The 16,300-nt window shown below is 43.0% G+C and overlaps 1 protein-coding gene across 1 annotated transcript in view; it reads left to right on the top strand.

Annotated features, from left to right (window-relative positions):
* Nucleotides 1-1,999: 1,999 nt before the first annotated feature.
* Nucleotides 2,000-16,300, top strand: part of sdr16c5a (short chain dehydrogenase/reductase family 16C, member 5a) — a 36,119-nt gene continuing 21,818 nt past the window's right edge. The window contains exon 1 of the mRNA XM_017712241.2: nt 2,000-2,413. The gene's annotated coding sequence lies outside the window, so the exon portion shown is untranslated. The remainder of the gene's footprint in view (nt 2,414-16,300) is intronic.

The raw sequence follows: 16,300 nt of genomic DNA, 5'->3' as shown, positions 1-16,300 counted from the left end.
CTCCTCTCTTGGGAAATGAATGTGAAAGCAAAGCGCTGTCACCTAAATCTCTCAGAGGCTGCAATCCATATTCAAAATGATGCTCACTGGCTTATAGAAAACAGTTATAGTGTCAGATATAATAATATCAGTCACACATTACAACAGATGAGACAGTGAGATGCAGGCCTTCTTTAGAATTGAAGTCAAATCCATTATTGTTCGAGAGGGTTACAGTCTGCCAATGACCTGAGTGGTTCCTTGAAGCCTGGAAATGCAATCTAACCTGCATTTACAGCTCCACTTAAACATGCACAGGGTAACAGGTCATATCTGCTGGAGACATTCTTCAGGGCACTAAGTTAAAAATGAAAAAAAGAAAAAAAAATAGATAATACTTTATAGTGGTGCTGTAGTCAAAAACACTAGAGGTGAGTCAAAACTGAGACTTTAATACCAAAACTGAGACTTTGTAATGTCCAGGAGTGGCTGAGACAGAGACGAGACTGAGGCCAGATTAATAATATATAATATATATGATAATATATGGCCAAAAATATTATTAATTGTTATTATGTTACAGTCTTACTCCAACTTTGCACTGTAACTTTGGAAAGCAAATAATAGTGAGGATCTTCTCTGTCCCTTCATCTCTAAAGCTTATTTAGAATCACCAACTATGTCAAGAATGAGACAAGACAGAGTTTAAATGATGTCGAGACTGAGATAAGACCGAGTCCAAGTAATGTCAATAATGAGACGAGACAGAGACAAGAGAAGACTGATTCCAAATAATGTCAAGGCTGAGACGAGACAGAGTCCAAATAATGTTCAGGCTGAGATGACATTGAGACCAAATAATGTCAATAATGAGACGAGACAGAGTTTACATGATGCCGAGACTGAGACAAGACTGAGCATAACTGATATAAAGTCTGAGACTGAGTTAAAATGATGTTGAGATTGAGACAAGACCAAGTCCAAATAATGTCAATAGTGAGACTGAGACCGAGTCCAAATGATATAGAGACCGAGACAAGACTGAGTCCAAACGATATAGAGACTGAGACCAAGTTAAAATGATGTTGAGACTGAGACAAGACCGAGTCCAAGTGCTGTTGAGACCATGACCAAGATATTGGGACTGAGAAGAGACTGAGTTCAAGTGATTTTAGGGCTGATACCAAGTTCAAATGATATTGACATGAGACTAAGTTAAAATTTTGTTTATTTGCGATCTCAAAACCGAGTACCACAACACTTTAATTCGTGCCATTATCAGAGCTGTGTTATAAGGAGTCCGGCCACTTCCTATCTCCCCCGTTATATCAAAATCAGGCCTGCTGAACAGCAGAGGGTGCCCGCGAGTGAGTCCTCAATGAAGGGGTTGAACGAAAAGTTAAAATAATTTCTAATCACTCGCCCAGAACTTTCCTTTAATTTTAGGAAGTAGAAGGATGTATTTCACTAAAAAAAAAAAAAAAACAAACAGAAAACACGCCGATATTTTTCCTTTTTTTCTACAGCCAACGGGGTTTGAGCAGCAGGAGGCGGGCTTTACTGCTAGAGCCTGATGATTGATGGGCGAGCGGAGCAGCTCATTGGCTGTTCCCGCTCACTGACGTCATGGACCAACATGAGGCGCTGTTTTAAAAGCTCTTAAAAATATAACAGCGGTGTTAAAACGCTTTAAGCTGCTCTGTTGTCAGGAAATGGCCGCATTCTTTTACATTAAAGATGTTTAAGCATTTATAAACTATGATTTTGCTCAAACGCCCCATATCAACCCATTCATTCTGGACTCGGGAGCGCCCTCTAGCGTTAGAGAAACCTGGAAGACACTGCAGAGGGAGATGATTCTTCTCGCTACAAGTTCTCAGCCTTTAAGCCAGAGAGGCCAGGTTGAGATGGTTTGGACATGTGTTGAGGAGGAATAGTGGATATATTGGGCAAAGAATGTTGGAGATGGAGCTGCCGGGTAGAAGGAGAAGAGGTAGACCTCAGAGAAGGTTTATGGATGTAGTGAAGGTGGACATGGAGATGGTTGGTGTGAAAGTAGATGGAGGCAGATGATCCGCTGTGGCGACCCCTAAAGGGAGCAGCTTAAAGAAGAAGAAGAAGAAGAAGAAACGTCCTGATGAAAGCACCCACAAACACCTGCGATCCAGGCGCCCCGAGGGAGGGACCACGTGACGCGGGGTGTGTGGGTAATGTAGTTGGTAGGCAGGGCTGCTCAGGGGACGCAGGAAGAAGCTCCTTAACTGTACACAGGTTTCTCCACATGCATACAGGAGGTTTACATTTAGGCGTTTCGAAGTGACTTCAGCTCCTCAGGCGCAGCTTTTAAGAGAGCAGAGGCTCGTGTCGCTGACTGGAGTGTGGCGGAGGAGACCGAGGAGGAGCAGCCAGGAGTTGAGAGCCGGCAGACGGGCAGGTGAGCAAGCCACAGTGTGGGACTCGTCTGTTACAGAGATGCTCACTCCAGGAGCTTCATTTCCCCTTTACTGCATAGTTTTCATCGTCTGTACTACAAACGGTGTCAAGCTTATTGGTGATCAAGTGAAATAATCTCTGTCTTTCACAAAAAGATGGTTCTTCAAGGGTTCTTTGGTAAAGGCGAGGGTTCTATATATAGACCCATACGCACTCAGTGAACTTTCCTCATGCTTCATACCATCATACCATGTTCTTTGTATGGTGAAAAGGCTCCTCTGACTGATAGAGAGAGCGTGAGTGTGTGTGTGGCTCCCTATAGAACCTTTTCAGCAAATGGTTCCCTATAGCACCAAAAAGGGTTCTTTTATTATTTCAAGCCTAACATTGTAACAATAGAAGAACCCTTTTTGGTGCTATGCAGAACCATTTTAAAGAAACATATCGCTGCTGTCCAGAATTGGAATTTTACAGGAGGGGCAAAAAACCTGCTTTACTTTTAATGTAAGTCAATGGAACCAGACGTCTTTCCAAGTGGTTCTGGGCTGTTTGTTTGAGCCCTTTCACCATGAAATGTACACACCGTGTAAAGGACGACAGGCAAGTTCAAATTATGCCAAAAACTGAAAAATGACAAAAATGGAGATGCAAGGTTTGTTCTGACAGCAGCGAAATAGAAGAACAGCTTCACCACACAAAGACCCATTTAGCTATAAATGGTCCACTGACTGTTCATGGCACTGTACAGAACCACCGACTTGACTAAAGAACCCTTAAAGAGCCGCTCCTTCACGGAGTTCGCAGATAAAATACGTGCAGAAATGCTTTATTTTGCAAGTAACTACACGAGATAGGAGCCACCAAAGAACTCTTAGCAGAGAAAGTCCTAATATTCATTTAACAGCCGTTACAGTTCAGAGCTTCAAGCTTCTTTCAAGCTAGTTAGCTTAGTTAGCTCGTGATGCTACATTAAGAGTTAAACATGCTGAAAATGAACTATATCCTAAGAAATATGATGAATCCTAAATGTGTGTAACTATAAAAACCAGTCGGGAGGAGACTAAAGTTTATTTAGCCGTATAAGTGATGTTTTATGCTGATACCGGAGCTAATTGTTTCCGATTAGCATGTAGGCTAACGCGGCTAAGCCTTTCTTTTGTGTTGTGTTTTTTTTTTGGGTGTGCAAATGTAAAATAATTGAATTGCGCTTGTCTGTAATTCTTTTCAGTGAGGAGTTTTCTTGTGTATGACATTGTAGGGCTAGTTAATAAGTTCCTAAAGACATGGAGTTTCCAGATAAATTAGTATGAGCCTTTGTATTTGTGTTATCATGAAGTATTGTAACAGTATTTCATATTGTTTCAGTGCGGGGTTGATATTATGCAGACTGGGTTTTTTAATGGTTTAAGTTTTGCAAGCTACAAGGAGAGATGGCGAGCCAGCGAACCACGTGATCCTGACCTCCCGCGCAGCAGCTCTACAGGCAGCTATAGAGAGAGACAGAGACATACAGAGAGAGAGAGACAGAGACACACAGAGAGAGAGAGAGAGAGAGACAGAGACACACAGAGAGAGAGAGAGAGAGAGAGAGAGAGACACAGAGACACAGAGAGAGAGAGAGAGAGACAGAGACACAGAGAGAGAGAGAGAGAGAGAGAGAGAGAGAGAGGCAGACATAGAGATGCAAACACAGAGAGACAGACAGACAGGCAGAGAGAGAGACAGAGAGGCAGACATAGAGACACAGAGAGAGAGACAGACAGACAGAGAGAGAGGGAGATCCACGGACGCGCAAGTTTTTTTAGCTGGACATTCACACACCCTCACACACACACACTCGTATATACGGACAAATTTTTTTGATAAACAGAACTTAACGTGAACGTAGGAAAAAGGAAAAAAAAAGACTACCCGGGTGGCGAATATTTTTATTGGTTTATTTGTTTTCTCATTATAACTGTGGACTAAAGTTCAATGTTTCCCTTTTGTTCATTTCTTCAAATGTCTACTGTGGTTGCTGATAAATGTCAACTCTTGAATACACCATTATAAATCTCACCTCTGTGTTTGTGTCGCTGCTCAAAACCCTCCTTTTCCCGAGCCTAGTTAGAAGCTTGCTGTGCCCCTTTGATTTAATTCTGTACTACAGTTCAGTAGCACCTTGCTACACAAGCACAATGATGACTGCACTTTCAGGCTCACTTAATGTACAGTATCTTTTCTGTTCGCTGTAAGAGATTATTTCTTACTGTTCATCATTAAGATTAATTGACCCTATTAGTCCCACAATGGGAAAATTTCACTTCCGCATTTAACCCATCCGGGCAGTGAAACACCACATACACTCTACTGAACACACACACACTAGGGGGCAGTGAGACACTTGACGGGACGGTGGGCAGCCCTATCCGCAGCGCCCGGGGAGCAGTTGGGGGTTAGGCGTCTTGCTCATGGACACCTCAGACATGTGCTGTCGGCTCTGGGGATCAAACCGGCGACCTTCCGGTCACAGGGCCAGTTCCCTAACCTAATTGTTAGTGTCTTACTAATGATCCTTAAAAGGGAATTCCACCTTTTTTTTTTCTCAGAATTTCTGCATAATTAAATGGTTAAGATGTAAACAGGCATTCAGAGTGTGTTTGGTGTTAAACGCTCTGTTCTAGAGAAACTTAATGAGTCAGAATTGTTCAAATTGGAAAGCTCCTCCTCCAGCCTCGCACCACGCGAAGACCCGGGCACGGGAGAGCGTCCGATCTTATTGGAAAATAGCTCATCTCTCGCTCCCACTGCAGGCTCATCTTTCGACGACGACACCCCTCCAAGAGGTGAACAGCTAGACCAAAAAATGGAGAAAACTATCAGAATACTGAATGAATCACTTCAACCGATTCGCGAATGACTCGAGTCACTGGAGCGGACATTTGACTCGCACATGAACAATGTCAGTGAATTGGAGTCAACACTGACTGTCCATGACACCCAACTGGAGCGGCTCGAGCGGGAGTGCTGCTTGCTCAAGCACTCAAACGCTTCACTAGGGGAGAAGCTAGACGACTTGGAGAACCGCTCGAGACGATGCAACCTGCGAATCGTTGGGATTCCAGAGGGGCTGGAATCAACTGATCCGATCGGGTTTGTGACGGGGCTCCTCATGGAGCTGTTCCGCTCCAGTCTGTGTCAGAGTCAGCCGATTATTGAAAGAGCCCATCGACTCGGCCGTTCGACCATTGCGAGGGGAACTACTGGTGGAAAACCCCGGGTTACGATGGTCCTTTTCCATAGCTTTCAAGACGAGGAGCGGGTGATGAGGAAAAGCAGGGACGAACTCGTGTATAAAGGAAATAGACTGCGGTTCTTCCCTGATTACAGCACAGAGCTCTACCGCAGACGAGCTGCGTTCCAACCAGTTAAGGCAGCTTTGTTTCAGAGAGGAGTCCGCTTCACACTCCTTTACCACGCTAGACTTCGAGTGATGGTGAATGGAGTGGCCAGGTTCTTTGATACTCCAGAAGCTGCACAGAAGTTTTGCGACGAACAGACACCTTAAAGGGCAGGTCAGCAACGATTAGAGAAGGCCATCTTTGAGGGTACTGACTATGATAAAGGCCAAATTCTTTTGACATGTTAACTGTTTGTGTATTGCTTGAAGTGGATACCGCAGAACTGGACATGGATCGAACCTAGGGCCTGTGAAGCAGTGTTCTTGCTTTAAATTTGCTTAAATATATTGACCCACTTGGAGAAGAAGTTTGAGCCTTCTTAATTTGATAAGGTTGATCTCTGACGAAGTCACTTATGGTGTAGTTGTATATAAGCAGCTATACTTGTTAATTCTCTACCTTAGTACATTTAAACTGGGTCATTGTTTGGGTCTTTGCTTTGGCTCATAACTTGTCTGTTATATAATGTTCTCTTTTGCAGTTGTTTCACTCCAGTGTCCTGGGGAGTGGGTAGTTGGGATCGGGATTTTGTTGTAAATTTCGGCTTAGGGTACCGTTACTGGAAGTAGAAGTCTGAAGTTTTTTGCCACTTTGCTATGTTGCCACTTCTTCTATCATTGTCCCTGGCATTGCTTCTTAGTCTTACCCTCTTTCTATGTACATGTTAAGGACAGCCGACCGACAACATAACCCAGTAAGATTTATTTCTTGGAATGTTAAAGGCTTACAGTCCCAGACCAAAACAGTTAAAGTTTTCTCCCATCTCAAAACTTTGAGTGCAGATATTGTTTTCCTCCAGGAGACCCACTTAGTCAAATTGGAACACAATAAGTTGCGTAAATCTTGGATAAATCAAGTGTTCCACTCTAATTATAACACAAAAGCGAGGGGAGTTGCTATTTTAATTAATAAAAGGGTTCAGTTTATACCAAGTGAAATTATTTTAGATCGGGAGGGAAGATATGTCATTGTAGCTGGCCAACTGTTCAAAGTACAGGTGCTACTGGTCAATGTTTATGCCCCGAATTGGGACGATGAGAACTTTGTGAAAAGGCTTTTATCTATTCTCCCAAACCTTGACTCCCACAAACTTATCTTGCGTTATGAATCCAGTTTTAGATCGATCTAGCTCAAAAATGGCTTCACTTTCTAAGATGGCTTGGTATTTGTCCCTCTTTATGGAGGATAATAGCTGTGTGGACCCCTGGCGCACATTGCACCCCTCCAACAAATCATTCTATCATTCTCTTTTTTTTTCACCAGTTCATCAATCATATTCACGTATTGATTATTTTTTTATTAACAACCACCTTGATTCTGTTACCTTTGTCGACTATTTGGCTATAGTCATATCTGATCATGCTCCTCTGCAAATTGACATGAAGTTTGGCCTATATTATAAAGATCCTCCTCAGTGGCGTTTAAATCCTCAGTTTCTTACAAAGGAATTTTTTTGTCCCAAGATCTCAGACTCCATTGACTTCTTTTTGGCTACTAACAGGTCAGAATCGATTTCTAAGGCAACATTATGGGAATCACTGAAGGCTGTACTTACATAATTTCATCCTCATCATACGAAAACAAAATTAGACGGGTACAAATGGAGAACATTTCTAAATCACTAATTGAATTGGACAGAACAATTTCTGAAAAACCTTCCCCTGACTTGTTGAAATCACGCACAGACCTTCAGGCGGAATTCAATCTCCTCGCTACAGAGAAAGCGGAGGCTTATATTTGGCGCCTGCGGGGTCGGATATATGAGTTTGGCGATCGGGGTAGTCGACTATTGGCCCATCAACTGAGGAGGCTTACTGCCTCCAGATTAATACCCCAAATTAGAGATTCATCAGACAATATAGTAACTCATCCCAAAGAAATTAACATTTTTGTCAAATACTATACTACACTCTATTCTAGTGAATGCTGCCTCAACCCAGATACTATACACACTTTTTAAAATTAAAACTGCCTAGTTTAGACCCTGACACTGTACAGAATCTAGAGGACCCCATTACACTAGAGGAGATTACAGATGCAATCTGCTCTATGAGTAGCGGAAAAACACCAGGCCCAGATGGCTTTGGTATGGAGTTTTATAAAAAGTTTAAAGAAAAATTATCGCCTCTTCTCCTGGAAATGTTTGAGGAATCACTTGAAAATGGTTGTCTTCCCCCAACTCTTACCCAGGCAACAATCTCTCTTATACTGAAAAAAGATAAAGATCCTACCTTATGCGGTTCTTATCGACCCATCAGCCTGCTTTGTAACCAGCACAAAATTCTTGCGAAAGTACTGGCCAAACGTTTAGAATCAGTCCTTCCATCGGTTATTTCAGATGACCAAACTGGTTTTATTAAAGGGCATTATATTTTCTCTAACAACCATAGGCTTTTAAATATTGCACTCTCCTCCAGCTCTTCTAAAGTTCCCGAGGCGGTTGTTTCATTGGAGGCTGAAAAAGCATTTGACCGTTTAGAATGGGAATACCTTTTTTTTCAGTCCTAGGCAAGTTTGGCTTCGGGAACAATTTTATTTCATGAGTCAAACTTCTGTACACTTCCCCTTCAGCTAGAATTTGTACTAATTCCGTTCTCTCTCCTTTTTTTTCTTTACAACGAGGCACTCGTCAAGGTTGCCCGTTAAGCCCGGCTTTGTTTGTTTTAGCTTTGGAACCTCTGTCTACTGCCCTTAAAGTATCGTCAGACATACAGGGTATTATACGCTATAACATTGCATACAACGAAACTTTGTTTTCTGACGACCTCTTGCTTTATATTAGTCACCCCTCATTTTCAATGCCGGCTGCTCAAGCCATTTTAAAAGAGTTGGGCTCCTTTTCGTGATATAAGCTAAATTTTGATAAGAGCGAATATTTTCCTCTTAATTTTCTTACAGTCCAATTATCTCAAACCAATATTCCCTTCCGATTAGCTCAAAATGGTTTTAGGTACCTTGTTATTCATATAGCCTGTACATTGGCCTCCATTCAAGAATCTAATTATTCCCCCCTTATGTCATCCATGAAGGAGGACTTTCAGAGGTGGAGTACTCTTCCCCTCTCACTTGCTGGTAGAATTCAAAGTGTCAAAATGAACATTCTTCCCAAATTCCTGTTCCTGTTTCAGTGTCTTCCGGTATTTTTACCTAAATCTTTTTTTAGGACCCTTGATAAAGCAATTATAAATTTTGTTTGGGGTGGTAAAATTCCTCGAGTTGGTAAGTTAACTCTACAGAGGCCCAAAGACCAGGGGGGTCTAGCCCTACCAAACTTTTTATTTTACTACTTCGCAGCCAACATACAAAAGATTGGTTTCTGGGTTAATGCATCAGATGTTAGCTGGTGTGTACTGGAATCGCTATCATGCCACTCTTCATCTCTGAAAGCACTAATATTCTCTTCCCTCCCGTTGTCTCCTTCCCGATATTCTTCTAATCTTTTAGTTAAAGCCACGCTTAAGATTTGGATACAGCTCCGCCGACAGTTTAATTTCCTTTCAGCTTCAACCTTAAGCCCGATAGATAAGCACCATCTATTTACTCCCTCTAGACTAGATCACACATTTGGCACCTGGAAAAGATTGGGAATTACTACCTTTAGGGACCTATATGATGATGAAACCTTTCACAGCTTCTCCGGATTGTGTTCCAAATTCAGCCTTTTTGCACACCAATATGTTTCGATACTTTCAAATTCGCCACTGTGCCCAGACACTTTTTGTCCTGTTTCCAGGACGACCACCTGAATTACCTGAATTACCTGAATTACCTTGTTTGCAGTTCCTGTTTACTCAAAAGGGCTGATATCACAGTTTTATAATATCCTAATGTCATTCACTGATTTCCCCTCAACAGTTGGGCCTAAGTGGGAGCAAGAACTTGGGTTTGAGGTTGAGGAGGGGCTTTGGAACAAAGTTTTAAAACAGATACATTCGTCCTCTTCCTGTCCTCGATTGAATTTAATCCAGTTCAGACTTGTTCATAGAGCATACCTAGGCAAGGCCAGGCTGGCTAGTATATACCCTGGGGTAAATCCCTTATGCCCCCGATGTGATAAAGAGCCAGCTACCCTATTGCACATGTTTTGGACCTGCTCGAAGCTTGAGAAATATTGGAAAGCTGTCTTTAGTTCTTTAAACGAAGCTTTTGGAAGAAATGTTAGCCCCAACCCATTATTCGTAATGTTTGGAGTACACCTGGAGTCTTCGCTGAAGTCTAGCATGACTGAGGCACTAAATTTTGCCCTCCTCTTAGCTAAGAGAAGAATTCTTCTTGGGTGGAAAGCTTCCACGACACCCTCACATGCTCTGTGGTTAACAGACGTCATGTTCTTCCTTAACTTAGAAATGATTACATTTAGTTTGAGAGGTGTGGCAGACAGGTTTGATTTGGTCTGGGATTCCTTTATCACATACTTTAAAAAGTTGTCCAATTTAAGTGAATAGAAGCAGAATGCTAAATAGATTTGAACTGTGGTGGTTTTTTTATAACTTATTTATTTATTGTTTTATTTAATTAATTACATTTATTTACTTTATTTTTTTGACACTGTATTTTATATCTTTTTGTTAGCCAGCAATACTGTCAGTATCATTATTAATGCTTGTTTTTATTTTTACGCTAATCTACTACTGATCAAAATGTCTACATGTTCACTTGTACATTTATAGGAGAGAGGGGGTGGCATAGGGAGCGGGGGGGGGGGGGGGGGGGGTAGATGGCTTGGGAAGTAGGGGTTAAAGAATGTATGTTACTGTAACATTGATCAGTAAAATAAAAATAAAAAAAGAATTGTTCAGTGGTGGTGATAGGAACCAGACCTCCACCCCTAAAAGCTCCCTCACACAATGTTATTACATGAAATGGTTGTGAATTGACTGCCTGACGACTGAGACACATTTTAGTGGTGCTTTTGAGAGCACATTGTGGCATAAAAATATTTTGTATACCCATTTATGGCGCAGGAATACATGCAGGGTGTCATGAGGCAAAATAGTCCCTAAAAGATGGTGAGTGTGTTTACATGCACTTAATAATCGGATCGCATCATGTCTGCAGCTGTCAGATAATTAAGTGTGTGTAAACACAATGATCCAATATGTAGAATATTTGGGAAAAGAATTGGTGGAATTCTCATTTAACTGAAACTACACTTTCATTCATTATCAGCCCTTAGAGTTCCGTAGAAACAATAATAAGGAATATTAGGCCTAATAAGCTTATAAACTTGAGACTGTAATGCAAAGTGGCCGAAAGGCTACCCTGTATGATTGTAAGGAATAGTCATGTGGCAAAAAAGCCTGAGAATGTAGTTTAGTTGTGTTAGTTCTTTATTATTGACCTTATATGTGTTACACGATAGTTAGTCTAGCACAGCCCAAGCCTGCTGTTAATCAGTGATGGACAAAGTACAGAGATCAAATACATGAGATAAAGTAGAGATACCCCAGGTAAAATATTACTCCAGTAAAAGTAGAAATTTCTCACTTTAGACCTCCACTTGAGTAAAATTACTTAAGTATTTCCCTTCAAATGTACTTAAGTATAAAGTAAAAGTACTAAAAGAGTAATTCTGGCTCTGATGTCCTGTTATCATTTTTATAACCAGACTGGCTTCATGAACCCATTTCAGGTGAAAGTCCTCCAGCGTCTCTCTTGGTAAACCAGTCTTTTAATAGAACGTCATTAATTAGTGACGCTGACGTCTATTAAAATGATCAGAAGCACAAAACACTGAAGGTAAACAGTTTCCATCAGGGAGAACCGAGTGGCTCTAAAATCACTTTTTACACACAAGCAAAGTTTCAGTTTCAGATTTATTTACAACTTAGTTCCAAGTTTAAGTTGAATAAAAACTGGCTTTAAACTCAGGATCACAGATGAGCTCCTTTACTATGTTGATCTGTAGGCGTCTGTTCATAAACATAAACCAGCCCAAACTCATTTACTATAAAATGAAATGGTGTTTGTAGAAATTCAGAAAAAAGCCGCGTCAGTCTCGACTGCATATGTGGACATATTTCTATATTGAGCTCTATTTACACAAAGTTAGGTTAGTTCATCATTTATGTTGAACAGACTCTCACAAAGTTTTACGCTGCTGCGCTGACGTTGAACCGCGTGCTGCACTGGGTCGGTATGACCAACAGGTCAAAACAAGCCTGTAGGGGTTCAGTCCAGCAGGTAGTGGCCGCTCGGTTAGTGGCACATGCCACCGATAACTGGTAATGAGTGGCATATGCCGCTCGGTTAGTGGCACTCGCCAGTGGCACATGCAGCACAGAAGTTCGCTCAGGAGTTCACTAGCCATTTACTGAGGAGAATCCCACTGGCATGTGCTGCTCAGGAGTTCACTAGCCATTTACTGAGGAGAATCCCACTGGCATGTGCTGCTTCTTTTTTTTCTATTAGTTTGTATTAAAGCATAGCAATTCATTATACCAAATATTGTTAAGTAAGTGAAACATATGTTTACGTAAGTCAAAATAAATTACATAACAAGTATAAAAACACTGTAAAATTATAAAAATATGATCTAATATCTTCTAAGCTGCTTCTCCTTCTGGGGGGAACTGGAACCCATCCCATCAGTCATCGGGTGGGCAGGATACACTCTGGACAGGTTACCAGTCCATAGCAGGGCAGACAGACACAGAATATCCTAGAGGAAACCCACGCTGACACAGGGAGAACATGCAAACTCCACACAGAAAGGACTCCAGTCGTCTGGCCGGGGAATCGAACCCAGGCCCTCTTAACAGGCACTGCTGACTTTTAAATCATATAAAAAAGTTATGGTGATTATATTTTCTGAACTAAACTATGAATTACCCATGTCGTAATCAGGGAGACATTTTTTGTTTTAACACATATTAAGATTAGATTAGATTCAACTTTGTCATTGTGCAGAGTTCAAGTACAGGGCCAATGAAATGTAGTTAGCATCTAACCAGAAGTGCAATGTATAACATAAATTACATAATGTATAACATATTACATAAAGTGCGGTGGTAACAGTGACCAGTGCATAAATGTGTGTACAAGTGAAATGTGAAATATGTAATATAAAATATACAGTGTTATATATGCAGTGTTATATGTATCTATATATCTGTGTATTAAGTTTATATACAGGAATGTACATATTGAATATATAGTATATAATATACATATATACATAACACATACATAAAGTGAGATATGCAGTAATATGATTGTAGGTTATTATATACACATACGTATACAAATATAGACATGTAGATGTAATAGATACTGTACAGATAGTGCATTATGTATGCACTGGGAGCAGCAATACAAATGAAAGTTTTATGAATGAAGTATATCATCAGTGCAGAAGGTGTAGGAAGTGCAGTTTTTTAAAGTGACTGTGTAGCGTTCGTCAGGATAACCGCCTCAGGAAAAAAGCTTTTCCTAAGCCTGCTGGTGCGGGAGCGGAGGCTCCTGTAACGCCTGCCAGATGGTAAGAGGCTGAAAAGTTTATGATTTGGGTGGGTAACATCTTTGATGTTTCTTGCCCTGCCCATGCAGCGTTTGTGGTATGTCCTCGATGGTGGGTAAATCGGTGCCTGTGATGCGCTGCGCCGTTTTTACTACCCGCTGGAGTGCTTTGCGGTCGGCAGCGCAGCAACTGCCGTACCATACAGAGATGCAGTTGGTGAGCATGCTCTCAATGGTACAGTGGTAAAAGTTCACCAGGATCCTGGGAGACAGGTGAGCTTTCTTGAGGCTCTGCAGAAAATAAAGGCGCTACTGCGCCTTTTTGATGAGGACGGAGGAGTTCAAGGACCAGGTGAGATCCTTGGAGATGTGGAGACCAAGGAACTTGAAGCTGGACACCTGGTCCACTGCAACTCCACTGATGGAGATGGGGTTGTGAGCCTGGTTCCTAGTCCGTCTGAAGTCCATGATGATCTCCTTTGTTTTGTGCGTGTTGTGTGCCAGGTTGTTGTCATGGCACCATGAGGAGAGATGCTGTACTTCGTCCCTGTAGGCCGTCTCATCATTATCTGTGATCAGGCCTATCACCGTGGTGTCATCTGCCAACTTGACTATGGTGTTTGAGCCATAAACAGGTACACAGTCATGGGTGAAGAGGGAGTACAGTATCGGACTCAAAACACAGCCTTGTGGAACGCCGGTGTTCAGGGTGATGTGTGATGAATGGAGATTGCCTAATATAACAGACTGGGGTCTGTTAGTCAGGAAGTCCAAAATCCAGTTGCAAAGTGATGTGCTGATGCCCAGATGGTTGAGCTTGGATATCAGCATGGACGGGATCACTGTGTTAAATGCTGAACTGAAATCAATGAAGAGCATTCTCACATATGAGTTCTGACAGTCCAGGTGGGTCAGTGCAGTGTGTAGTGCTGTGGAGATGGCGTCCTCAGTGGATCTGTTGCTCCGATATGCGAACTGGTGTGGGTCCAGCGTAGCAGGTAGGCAGAACTTCAGGTGGGAAAGAACTAGTCTTTCAAAGCACTTGGAGATGATTGGGGTGAGTGCAACAGGTCGGAAGTCATTCAGGGCTGAAGCAGTTGAGTGCTTTGGTACTGGCACAATGGTGGCAGACTTGAAGATGGATGGGACAGCTGCCTGGGACAGCGAGACATTGAAGATGTGTGTGAAGACACCCGAGAGTTCCTCAGCACAGGCTCTTAGCACACGGCCAGGTACACCATCAGGGCCGGCTGCTTTCCGTGCATTCACCCTGCTCAGCATGCAACTGACATGCGAATTGGAAAGTTCAAGTGGATTATCGTCTGGTGGAGGATCGTTTTTTAAACATGTCACCTTATTACCCCGGTCAAAGCGAGCGTAGAAGTGGTTCAGCTCATCAGGGAGTGAAGCACTGTTGGTGGATGGCGCAGTGCTCGGTGGCTTGTAGTCTGTCAGGGTGTGTATGCCCTGCCACATACGCCGAGGGTCAGAGGAGGTAAAGTGCTCCTCATCCACTGTTTGTAGCAGTGCTTGGCTATGGATATTCCTCTCCTCAGATTGGCTCTGGCCAAGCTGTAAGCCTCCCGGTCTCCTGACCTGAAGGCAGCATCTCTGGCTTTGAGCAGAGAGCGAACCTCTCTGTTCATCCAGGGCTTCTGATTTGGGAATATTATTATTGTCTTTTGTGTTGTCACTCTGTCCACACAGTTGTTGATGTGTTCCAGGTCAGAGTTAGTGTAGGTGTCCAGGTGGATGTGTGAGGCCGTGGTGGCCCGGGCTGCATACTCGCTCCAGTCAGTCTGCTGGAACTGGTGCTGAAGGAAGGAGTCAGCCCCATCCATCCAGATCTTTACTGTTCTGGTTGTAGGCTTGATCCTCCGAATGACTGGAGTGTATTTGGGGAGTAGAAACAGAGAAAGTTTATCTGAAAGTCCGAGGTGGGGGAGGGGTGTGGCTTTGTATGCATCAGCCACGTTTGTGTAAACGTGTAGACGTTTTTGTCCCCTTGTGGTGCAGGAGACATTCTGATAAAATTTTGGTAATCCAGATTTTAGATCAGTGTGATTGAAATCCCCTGCTACAATAAAGGCTCCGTCCGGGTATGTAGTTTGAAGTTTGTTGATGGTAGCACAGAGAGCCTCCATAGCCGAGTTATCATTAGCATCAGGAGGCACATAGACTACAGTAGCGACGATGCAGCTAAACTCACGAGCCGCATAAAAGGGCCTGCATTTAATGGTCAGGAACTCCAGGTCGGCAGAGCAGTGGGTTTCCACTACAACAGAGTCCGTGCACCACGCTTTGTTTACGTAGATATAGGTTCCTCCGCCGCGGGTCTTCCCCGTTGTCGCGGTTGACCGGTCAGCTCTGAACAGCGCACGTCCCTCCAGTTCCACCACGCTGTCCGCCACATCGCCCCTTAGCCACGTTTCCGTGAAAACATCAAATTACAGTCCCTGAGCCGTCTCTGTGTGAGGGTCCAGATCTTTAATTCGTCCAGCTTTCCCGGCAGCGAGCGAACATTGGCGAGAAAAACGCTAGGTAACGCCGGCCGGTGTGGGTTTAGCCTTAACTTAGCACGCAAACCTCCGCGCTTGCCCCGTCTTTGTTTACGCTGGCGTAGCCGGCGTCGGGCACTTCCGGTCGGCAAGAGTGACTCGCTAGGTTCCGGTGTCCGGATCAACTCTGGAGGAAGAGTTTAAAGTCAAACTGATGTGTAAATCCGATGTTTGTGCCGTGAATGTTGATATCCAAAAGTGTCTGTCTGCTGTAGCTGTAGTTCGCACGAGCGATCTGAGCGAAAATACTGAGAATAGTTAGGTAAATAAGTGTTATATTACTGAAACTGGTAAGACGCCGGGCCTCGCGGTGTGGTCGCGACGCTGCCCACTTTAACAGATGTAACGTTGAGAGCTCTTGACTGTATGGATGAAGGCCAAGGGGGCAATCGGTCAATTTTTTTGTCACATTTTGTGATGCCACTGCCAGTG

Source organism: Pygocentrus nattereri, chromosome 19, assembly GCF_015220715.1.
Source record: "Pygocentrus nattereri isolate fPygNat1 chromosome 19, fPygNat1.pri, whole genome shotgun sequence".
NCBI classification, from domain to species: Eukaryota; Metazoa; Chordata; class Actinopteri; order Characiformes; family Serrasalmidae; genus Pygocentrus; species Pygocentrus nattereri.
The sequence above is the reverse complement of the archived record's forward strand: the minus strand, read 5'-3'. Positions and strand labels throughout refer to the sequence as shown.